The following is a 12,138-nucleotide window of genomic DNA, read 5'->3' as shown; positions in this document are numbered from 1 at the left end:
GTTCCCTCCTTTCATTACAATCCTCCTTCTACAAGCAGCCAAATCCTCCAGGAATCAGCCTCCACCCCCACCCCCCTACCACCACATAATATCCTCTAGTCCCAAAGTGGGAATTCTGGTCCCACTATCGGAGGCACTGAATTTAGCAGAATGATGTTATCACATATTCCAAAACACCGTCACAGCTCTAGGAGTAAATGTACAAGTGTCAAGAATTTTGCTTTGACTAGAAGACACAATCAGAATATATTCTAAGGAACAAAGTGGTGCCTTAAGGAGTCCTTGAGACAGTGGAACCAAGATGTAACGAAGGTTCTCTCCACTCTCTTTTCTTAAAAAACCCTGCACACACAAGGAAATCACAGGTTTCAGAGTAGCAGCCGTGTTAGTCTGTATTCGCAAAAAGAAAAGGAGTACTTGTGGCACCTTAGAGACTAACAAATTTATTAGAGCATAAGCTTTCGTGAGCTACAGCTCACTTCATCGGATGCATCGGATGCACAAGGAAATGAAAGACTAATACATTTATTATGGCCATGGGCATAGGTTGGGGGCCCACAAACTTCAAGCCTCAGGCAGGTGCAGAATTTGCACCTCCCATGTGGCCTCCTTGGCCTGACAGGAGCTGCCCCCCCCAAATATAAAAGTCAAACTATGCTTATGATTATGGCCCTGATTCATCTAAGTACTTCAGGTGGTTAACTTTATGCCATGTTAATGCTCAAAATACAGAAATATTCAGGAATAGAACTGTGAGGAGAACAGAAGTTCTGTTTCGTGAAGGATTTTGGAATTTGATTATATTCCAAATCAGAGCAGAAAACAAAAAATTTTAAATTTCCCATGTAAGGGGGGAGAAATGCATTAAAATATTTATTTTGACTTTCACTTTTTAATTTGGTATTAAAATGCAAAGGTAAAACCTTTCAAAATTAAAAAGTCACTTCAGAACAATATATCTAAAAATTTCATTCAGTTCCGTTTTTTAAACTCCTCGGGGGTTTTTCCACCAGTTTTCTTCCAAAATCAAATTCTGTCAATCTCAGCCTGAATTCTTGAAGCATTTTGATTTTGATGGAAGTGGAACCGCATATTTCAACATAATATGGTTCTGCCAAAATTTCTCCAACCAGCACTAGTCAGGAAATACCAAAGCTGTGATTCCCAAAACAAGATGATTAGCTTGACCACTGTGCACATGGGGGGAATTCACCCCTCTGCAAATGGCACTTTACAAGGCACACGTACCACTTATCTCCTATTTTGAGTGGAGTACCAGGGTGAATTTTTCCCATATATTAAAAAGAGACACATAACTGCATAAACAGTCCTTCAAACTACTGCACATCAGGTGAAATCCTGCTGTCCTGTCAATACTCCTATGGATTTGCCTGGGAACAATGGACGAGAGCCAGATTCTACTCAGGGTCTAGTCACATGACTAAAAGCTCCAGGATCCACAGACAAATACGCAATATGGTTGAATACTGCTCAGAAAAGCTTACTTTTGAATTTGTTAATTCAATGGGATTCATACTACCTGGGCAATGAAGCCCATACATTTGCTCTAAACCTTGACACCTGGACCACAAACTTCAAAACCTAAACATATTGTCACTACCTGTACGTACACAATGTATCAAACAGAATTTCCTCATGTATGTTTATTTGAAAAAAATTGACTGATGGGCTTTCAGTCTGTCATTAGATCAGAGTGACCTCAATTTTTTGAGAAATAAAGTCAAAATCTATTCTTATCTTCAAAGATTCAAGATATATTTGTGTGTCAGACTTCTTCTCCCTTGTCCTTAGCCTTTGAGAAGCATTCTAAAAATGATATCAAAGAGTAAAAACCCTGCGATCACATTCACATTCACCTTTGACCCAGAACGCCTATAGCTCTCACCAATTCTTCAGATTGTTCTGAATGTACGGTTAGAGACTGCAGTCCCCCAGAATGGCTCTCAGTGCAGATTTAGGAAAGAAATAAAGGCTATTTTGCATAGTAAAACCCATTGTGCAAACCTTTTTTTTTTCTTTTTTTTTTAAAAAAAGGCCAACTGAGTTGGTTTTTGCAGTTTTCTACTACTTCATAGACTTTAAAGCCTCATTTCCTCACCAATACCTTTCTCCACCCCTGCCCCCGGCCCCCCCATAAACACAAATATTTGATTATTCTGTTTGAAATGTCTCTGTAGCATCTAGAGGAAAAAGATGCCCAAAGCAAACTCTGATTGATTCTTTCTTAGCCCTCAAGATGTGCTTACACAGCAAATGCACACAAATCTCACATTTCACATTTTAAAATATGTACTTTTAAAAAACGTAGACATAATGAATGTGCTTAAATATTAGAACTTGCAGTTATTAAGTGAATCACAGTACCTGTAAAGCTTTCATTTGCATAACATTAATTCATGATGGCATATAAAACAAATTCATCACACTCGTTATATTGTAGTCTGATTTATGTCAGAATTGGAAAAAATAAAAATCATGAGCACAAAATTATGTTGACAAGATGTACATGCTCTTTGAGGCCTGAGATTTTTTTTAAAGCATCAAAACAACTAAATTATGGGAAAGAGGGGTGGGAAAAAGCATCTTTAAAAATGAGTAACACACTGGCTTCACACATACACACTCTCCAGTTATTAATGTCAAGCATGATAAAGATACTAGAAAATCATTACCATTCATAGCCACTAACAGCCATTAAATTTCAATCAATTCAACTTAACACAAGTGTACTTCAGTGGCCCTTACAGTTCCTTATAGATGTGGCTCAAAAAGTCCTGTCTGACTTATTGCATTGTCCACCACACAAAGAGGCATTGCTAAGGATCGCTCTGAAAAGGACCTATCTTGGTCTTTGGAACTGATGCTCTTTTAACACCACAGTAATCAACAAATCTTTCTTTTAAGAAGGGCTGATAAAAAGGGGCTCTAATAGGACCCTACAGATCAATATAAAGGGGGGAGTGGGGGGAAATATAATCTAATTTTAGCTAAAGATGCTTCTTTTCATGAATTTGAAAAAAAGTGACTAGCTATTTAAAGGGTTTTTCAGTTAATAGTAATAACTGCATCACACTACTTAAAATAATTAAATGTCTAATAAAGTTAGAATTGATAGACAACTTTCAGGTCACCCACTCGCAATATAATTTAACATCCTTGCTCTATATGCTTGGGGTAAAAAATAAAGTTGTATTTAACTTTCAGTAAATGAGCATTCAAAATTGTGATGGTGATAATTATAAAATACAATGTTACAATGTTACAGCATCACATTGGGAACTCTCCCCCCTCCTCCCCAAAAAAACAACAACAACAATTTGTTCAGATGAGCTGTTCATAGCATTCTTAAAATGGAAATTGTCCTGCCAACATTAAAGGAATTGGAGTAATGGGTAATATACCGCAGCTCCCAACTGAACAGAGCTCTGAATTCATACAGGTTTTAGTTAATTGTACAGCAGTAAGGTAAAGGCATGTTACTCTGCACAGGCTTCGCTGGGTTCACATTGTTTATTTGCATGTAGCGCAGTCTTGGAGCCTTAAAATTCCACCTTTCATGGAGGAAAGGAGTGTTTTTACTTTTTCTAAGTAGGAACCCAGTGCTACTCAATGGAATTTCACCTGCAGGGTAGAAAATCCTTTGAATAGATGAGGTGGAAGTATAAACCACAAGTGTGTATTCCTATAGTGAATACAAACATTGAAGTGTATGAAACACATGCAACCATAGGTATCTCAAAATGTATGATACAATTATGGTATATCTAGGGACATTTGCCCTACACCAGCTGTTAACCCATCCCTTACACATAGTACCGCTGTAATGGTCCAAAGCATGACAACTTACAGGAATATTACTGAAATGTTTTGGATCATTCTGCAGAACATTATAATTTTCCTCCCTTTAGGTTTTGCACTTTAGCATTTCATTCAGACTAATAAGTAACAGTGACACTCTCAATGGATAGCAAAGAAATATCTTTAACACATGTGCACCCCATTTTCATTTATTTTTCTACACTTTACAAGCTGCAGAAACAAAATGAATGTTAAAAAATGCATTGCTAAATTTCCTCCCCCACACCCAATGACAGGATCGAAAAGAGCCATAGTTCAACAGATTCCATAAAGGTAACTTGCTGCATGGAAAATGTCAGCAAAACATAATCACACTGGAAGCCACATTTAATTAGAGCTTTTTCATTGCAGCTGGGAGAGAAGAAGAGCTTTAACTATGTCACCTGAGATGGTCTAGATACTGAAACTATTTGTAAGTTAACAAAAACATTTGCATCACAAAGTGCTCTAGGGCACCACAGTAGTAAAGCAGATGTGTAATGAACAAAGATCATGGCACCAAAACAATCAGGGTTGTAAATAACTACTAGTAATCTGCAATCATTTAAATTTTGGTTTAATTACCAGATAGCAAACAGGTTTCATTTTAGCAAAGGTAAATACTTTCCAAAATACACACTTTATCATATTTAACTCTGTAAGCAACACAGTCAAGAATCTTTAACTCAGAAAAGTAATATTAACAACAAAAAGAAAGAGAGAGAGAGAGAGAAGTGATTGGAATTGTACTTAGTACTAGGTCACACATATTAAATAAACTTTTCCCTGGAACAGAATTACTAATGCAGCCATTTCAACTGTATCTACTGTAAATACTACAGTTACACAATCACACACATGGGAGGCAAGGGGATACAAGCTAAAGAAAAACATTCAATCTAGCGCTAATGAATAAAAAGTTCCTTTTCTTTCACTGTTGTTTTTGGTTCATTAAATTTTCCACAGATTTGCAGAGAAGAAAACATGATCAATAAACCTTGACAAAAGTGAACGTGTGAAAAAGGCAAGAGAAAGGCACAGGAAGATAAAAGTGATATCCCGATCACAGATTTTAGAGGCAGATGACCAGAGCTTTGGGCTGCTGAATAATCTGAATAGACCATCATTTCTTTACAGCCTTTCACTTTCTTTTCCCTGACTGTTGGAACTCTTCATTCAATACAATAGTAAATGCACTAAAACTTTTTTTCTTATGCTAATGGCTGAAATCGGGTACTCACAGTTAAAACACACTTCCCACCAACTTGTTTTCTTTAAAAAAAAAAAAACATTAACCTATTCAAGTTAAACCAAAATGTCAAAGACAGCTTAAAGCTTACTCTTGCAATTTCACAAAATTAAATTTTTTCTCTCCTGCAGATACAAAAAGAAAAGTCTTGAGTCAGGATAAAGCTGCTAACCTTCTTTCGAATGAGAATAACCGCTTAGAAGGTAGAAGAAATAAAATAACAATAATAAATTCTGGAACCTAAAATTCTAATTTAATTCTTTCTGGATATTTATAATCTACCTTAAAGGTGACAGTCTCAAAAAGATTTGAGACATGAAAAATTTATCAATAGGACAAGGCTCGCACTGATTACCATCAAGCTTTGAACAAGACACTAAGGCCCCTATTTTCAAAAATTCCCTGATTTTGGGTACCCAGTTTGAGAACATCTAGGGCCCGATTTTCAGTGGGGCTGAGCAACCATAAATCCTACTGAAGTTCTTGCTGAGTAGAACTTCTGAAAATCAGGTCCTCGATGTCTCAAACTGCACACCCAAAACTAGTGGACACATACACTAGTGGACAGCCTAAATAATTTCTCCCTCCCTCATCAAGCTTAGTATGGAAGATATAATTTCTAATTGTACATATATCAGTATATGATTTCTTAATGGATTTCAGAAAGGAACATATTAACTGTTCCTGATCAGCTGTTTACATGACCTAATGCTATGTCTCTCTTATTTGATATTAGAACGCACACTTTAACGTATGTATGTGAGTATTGCTTGCTTCCCAACACGTCTTCTTGTACTGGAAATCCTTCATGCTGGTGTTATTTTGTTGTATTATCCCTCATAATTACTGAATATTTATTTTTAGGTGGCACTGGGAAAGTAGCAGAAGTAGCTGTAAGATATTGAATACCAGTCAATGTTTGCTACAATTCTTTAAAATACTAACACAAGTTATAAAGCAGTTGTGCAGTGCTTTGGAATCTTCTCCATCAGTAGAAATGCAGACTATTGTATGAGCTGACTAAACTGGGAGTGAGAAGTGCAAATATCAAATTTCTGTGAAGCCCTGAAAGCTATGGTTTGGAGTGGCAACTAATTAGTTTGATGCTATAGTCACATTTAATGTGCCAAAATAGCCTCTGTTAAAAACTCACTGACTCAGAATCCTCAACCAGATTATAAGTGGACTCTTTGTGGTGAAGCAATGGATAGGTGTTTGCTGCACAAATACATATAGATTTTGGTGACTGTTTACTGAATCCACTATCTTCACTAATCTGCACTTGGAAACTTGTGAACAGAGCACTTCTCAGAGTACAAAAAGCACAGCGTATGTGTGTATCTTTCAGATTGCAGTACAAACAACTGGCTTACAGTAGGCCAAAAATAGGGAGAGGCAGTCAACTGGGTTTCTACTTTAAAGTAAAGTAACAAATAAATTTGTTAGTCTCTAAGGTGCCACAAGTACTCCTTTTCTTTTTACTTTAAAGTTAAGAACTGAGATCATCCTGGTGTTGTTATTTTGATGTGCTACCTTGTCCCAAAACAATAAATCAAGTGTTTGAAAGCTGCTTTAAAAACACCAAGTAAAATATTAGGATCAGGAAAAACAATTGTCATCTTTAAATCACTGATAGTCTCCCAGACATAATTCCAAAACCATCATACAGTAAGTAGTCCTTTCTGTATGGTGACATTAGCAAGACACTGTAAGGAAAAGACCTGGTTCAGGTTTAAGGTAACCAGAATAAGGAAAACAGCAAAACAATACCAGTATTTTACCATGAACGTTTCAATTGCTTTTCAAATCTCATCCAAAAATGTAGTCATTTATATAATTTCATGGTGAAAGAAACAACACTACCCATTTTTTTTACATTTAAGCTGGCATGACAATCTATGTTATGTACTAGAGAGGCAGGGTCAAGTTCTGTTTTCATTTATACACATATAATCTGAAGTAACTGCAACTCCAGTTTATCAGAGAAAATTTGGACCCGGTTCCCTATTTTTTTTAAATTAATGAGCTAATACAAATACAAACAATATTTGTCCATCTGTATACATCCCTTTGACACACTGAAAAAAAGACATTGAAAGGAAGTTGGAAACGGTCCTCAAGATCTGTTGGTTTTTTTGAAGAACAGCCGTTGCACTTCTGGGCACTTCAAAGTCACATACTTAAGACAATAACAACATTCAAGATCAAGTGAATCTTACCTCACCTTTCTTTAAAGATTAGCTCTTTTACAAACATACAAGACAAGGTTGGATAGACAGGGATCCATATAAATATAGTTCAATTTTATTTGATCTGATTGTGCACTTTTTGGTATTCTGGCTAGGTCATCTGATCAAAGTATGACAAGTTTCACAAATCTATCTCCACTAAAGAAATCCTGTTGAGTTTAATTCATGTTTTAAAAATGTGTCAGATTTTTAATTACACGCATTATGCTATTTTTTAGTAAAATTAAAGTTTGACAGGTGTCAAAATTCCCTGGAATTCCACCCCAAATGCAAATTACCATATCCACACTTCAGAAAAGTTGAATCAAACCAATTCAACAAGGGTACAGGCTATATACAATAATTACCATGCATTTCAAACAATCACATAGTGTAAATGATAATTTATCAGGATTTCCTTTCCCAGGTAAATGTAAAATGTAGGCAGAATTCTCTGGTTTTCCCCTAGCAAAGTTATACAAATTAGTTTTAGTAACCTAAAAAAAATCTTTTTTTAAAAAAATGTAAGGTAGCTAGAACAAACAGATCAAATCGGTAAGTCTTATAACAAATCAGTCTATTCCACATCTGTATATTTTGGATTTCATGGTTTATTTACTTTACTTTCTTGGCACTAGCTCCACAGTGCATGCCAATACAATATTTGTTTAAATGCTATTTTATGCAGCATGCTTGTGAAACGTTTACTTTCAAATTCTTGTACATCCCAAGAGCCTCAATTGCAAAAAAAAAAAAAAGTTTTACAACTGCTCCTTTTGTCTATAGCCGTTAAGCTCCAACAAGATATAAACTTCATCATAACCCAATAAAAATGTTTGCTTCAATATGTGTAAAGAAGGGCATATGCTTAATTGTATCAAATATAGAGAAATCTAAACAGATTAGACATGCACACACACATACACACACACACAGATGTGGTAGTAACTCCATAGTTAAGACTGTGATTAGTTATATATCACTGATTATATATGTACACATACACACACCCATATACATATATACACATGTGCACACACACACATGCAATGAAATATACACATATAATAGCCTTTAAAAATGTACTTGCTCACTAGCCCAGGGCTAGTTTTTTTGTTGTTGTTGTTTTTGTTTTTGCATGGATCACTACTGTTTTATTTTTTCCCCATCAACAATGTGATAAAAGATGGTTTAGTAGATGGAGGGGAGGCTGTACTAGTACATTTTCAAATTTTGCAATGTTACAATGTGTGTATACATACATGAACATATACACATGATAGATAAAATAGAGCTTTGCCCTCTGTAAAAGAGTTGTCGGATAGATACTTAATCTTGGCCCACAAATCTTTCTGAATAATCCCACTTTCCAAGTTTGTGATCAAGTAGTATGTGAACAATTGGAAAATCCTTTAACTGGGCTGGCACTCTGTCCCTAGCTGGACACACACCTCATAGTGAGAGTGAAAGTTACAGCATCTATTGTAGGCAAACTCTGTACAGTATCTTATTTTATTTATTGAAAAATCATCCTAATCTCCTGGGCTGGAAAAATCAGGTTTCCTAGGAAATGACAGCAATTACTTGAGGCAGAAAAGGCATCTAGATGAGCCGATCCCCCCGATTGTTTTAAAGCCACTGAGTCCAGGGGAAAACTCTCAGCTCTCTAAATCCTTAATAGGATTGGCGCCCAGCTCTCCCCAAGCCGCTTCTCATCACACAGGGATCAAGTTGCAGCAGTGGATTTTTGAAATTCCTCAGCAAATATACTTGTTGAAAGATTGCTCCTCCGGGGGAAGGGGAGGGGAGAAAGAGACGGGAGGGGGGCAACTTAAAATACAGTAGTAAACCCACTGATCACTTTTGGGGAGCAAAGCTACCTTCAGCAGGAAAACGGGCAGGTCTCGGCACAGCCTGGGTGCAGCACTGGGCAGAACTTGCAGGGAAGTGACTGTCACTCAAGCACCGGTCCTCACTCCATCCAGTAGAAATCACTGTGCCAGTATTACTACTGTACCCTTCCAGCAGCACTGCACCCCCAAAATAGGGGTGGGGCACCCCACAGTAAGATGCATGCAACAATCCCATCCACGGACGGAGGACAGGCAAGCAGCGGGCTGCACCCCCGCTCCCCGCAGGCTCCATCTAAGCAGCTTTGCAGGAGGGAGGTGGGCGGAAAGGAAGGAGCCTCTCGCAGCAAAGGTCTCCCCCGAGCAATTTACACCTCGGCGGGCCGGAGATGCGGGCTCGGGAAACACCCGGGGCTGCCGGGATCTCCCGCGGAATCAGCAGCGGGCGAGCCCGGGCTTCCAGTCTGGCCAAGGCAGGGGTGTCATTACCACCGCGCCACACGACCACGGCTCTGGTCAGCGTCAGGCTCCGCTCCGGCTGCGATCGGGATCCCGCACCCCTCGTGCTCAGTCCTCCCCAGCTCCACGATGGAAACTAGCAGGAAAGTGAGCCAAGCGCAACAGCAGAAAAACCCGCGGCCCGAAGTTGCTGAGCTAAAGCTCCCCCCCCCCTTCCTCCGTCCCCCCAGGAACCAGCGCAGGAGAGCCCGGGCCACCTACCTGCTGGCAAAGTGCAGCGCCTAACACTGGCAGCAGGGGACTCTCCCCCTGGGCTAGGGAAGCATGATCCGGCGCCGTTTAGGGAAATTTCGTCCCTACTTCCCAGCCCCCTCCTCAGTCTCCCTCTGCAAACACAGGCACCCCAAAGAGAAAGGGATAACCATCAAAAATAAACTTTACCCAAAGCGAGAACCCGGGAAGTGTTCAGGGTGCCAGCAGCTGCTCCGGAGCAGGGCTGCTCATTCAGCCCCCCATCATAAACTTGGGGGGGCGTGGGAGGGACTTTCCAGACGTCCTTCGCGTTGGTGCCTTTTTTTAAAAAAAAAAAAAAAAAAAGCTGCGGCCGCCGCCACCACAAATCCCGGCTGCAGCTTGGCTCTTTTCCCGTCTTCCTCCGAGGAGTCTCGGGGCTGATAGTTTGGAGGGGAGAGAGTTTAAAACAGTGTCGGGAGCCTCCGCCGCGGCTGGCGTGTTTCTGCACTTCTGCCATCCATCATCCCAGCGCAGGACACCGACACACACACACACGCTGAAGTTTAGGAGGACTGGGGCGGGGGGGGGGGGGGGAGGAGAGAGGAGCTTTTGTCTTTCAAGCACCGACACAAGAAGAAAGTTTAAGCAAAATAAGGGGGAGGGGAAGAAACTTTTCTCTCCACTCTTTTAAATTGGGGTTTGTTAACTCAAGTCAGATGATCTCCACAGTCCAAACCCAGCGCCGGATCTGTTTTCACTCGAATCCTCCCCCCCCCCTTCTCCCCCAGTGAATTGCACCATTTGTTGCTCCAGATGGGCTGGGCCTTTCTCACATACTGGAGTAGAGAAAAGACAGCGGAGGAGGAAAAGTAACTAGGATAACTAGCAAGAAACCTGTCCCATTCCCTAGCACTGGGCAGGTTGATTTCCGCCTCACTGGCCCATCGGTGGGGTTTGTGAATAGGTAGGAATGAGTCCATGCATACCTGATTTCAGTAGCTCCATGTCCATTCTGGGCAATCAGGTAGCATAGCTGGCACATTGTATCCAGTTTGAATTCTCTCACACACTCACTCACTGGTAGTTTTTTTCAACCAGATGGAAATAATCTGAAACAAACAAACAAAACACCCCTAATTTCTTTGGCAAAGAAGGTTTGTATTTGTGTGAAATCACTTCTAAGCATCTTGGATTCATTGGCTAATGGCAGGCTGCAGTTAGACTGATGGCTAAGTGGGCTCTGGCTTTCCAATAACTTTTATTTTTAACTTGGAGTATTTGGAAATCAGTTAACAAGCTAAATCTAAAGTTTGCATTACTTCTGAGACTCCTAACTGGGCTGTAAAAACAACCCACTGGTATCGTCTGCGGGAACAGAGGTGGAATACAGCTGGATTTAAGTCTATGGTACATGGAAAAATACAGCAGCTACGTGAATAAAATGTTATCTCAGAAATGCTCCAACCCCTTGAAGGCTATGTGGGTTCCCCCCCCTTATGCAGCTCATTACTTTTGTTTCAAATACAATAGCAGGCAGACACAATATTAAAGCTCATCTAGATGGGATGGCCACATGCCCTAAGAGCCTGATCCATAGCCCATTAAAGCCAGTAGAAAGATGCTAACTGACTCTACTGGGTTTTGGATCAGGCCCTAAAATGCTGTATTTTTTAAAAGAACAATGACGCATCCATTTCTTGTAACAGACGTTTTTAATGGACAATATTTTACAATCAATAACCACACAAGTTAGGGAACTGGTGGAATAGAAGAATTTCAAGTCCACACAGCAAAACACAGTCAAGGGATTCTCTGCTGTTCTGTTTTCATACTGTGTAGGGGTCTGATCCAACTGCTACTTTGATGTCCAAGAAAAAACACTCACCATCTTCAGTGGAAGTTGGATCAAGCCCTAAGAGGCATAGTCTCAGCAGGTGTAAATTGTCAATGTACAATTTGCCCCTAATTGTCTGCAAACATATGTAGATTTTAGAATGATCTTTAGTAGGACAAGCATTCATTAAAGATTTTCCCTAAATCTTATTAACTAACCTTCTCTTTAAGCATGTTATTTCTTTTAACCCCCATATGTGTTATAAGTGAGATTTTAGGGCGGTTGGGGGGAACACACAAAATAGCTTTAGTGTGTATTGATCTGTTTCATACATATTAATATCAGTGAGAAATACAGCAGTTTTAATTTACGATATCACCAATCTGGGCTGCCTATGGAAATAAGCTTTGTCTTTGTTTTGATTTC

At 39.4% G+C, this 12,138-nt stretch overlaps 1 protein-coding gene across 1 annotated transcript in view; it reads right to left on the bottom strand.

Moving 5' to 3' along the window:
• GLI2 (GLI family zinc finger 2) overlaps positions 1 to 12,138 on the bottom strand; it is a 271,143-nt gene that overhangs the window by 247,706 nt on the left and 11,299 nt on the right. Inside the window, 2 exon segments of the mRNA XM_038422722.2 lie at positions 10,086 to 10,434; positions 10,865 to 10,987. The gene's annotated coding sequence lies outside the window, so the exon portion shown is untranslated.

This window comes from Dermochelys coriacea, chromosome 11 (genome assembly GCF_009764565.3).
Source record: "Dermochelys coriacea isolate rDerCor1 chromosome 11, rDerCor1.pri.v4, whole genome shotgun sequence".
NCBI lineage: Eukaryota > Metazoa > Chordata > Testudines > Dermochelyidae > Dermochelys > Dermochelys coriacea.
This window is presented reverse-complemented; position numbering and strand designations above follow the sequence as displayed.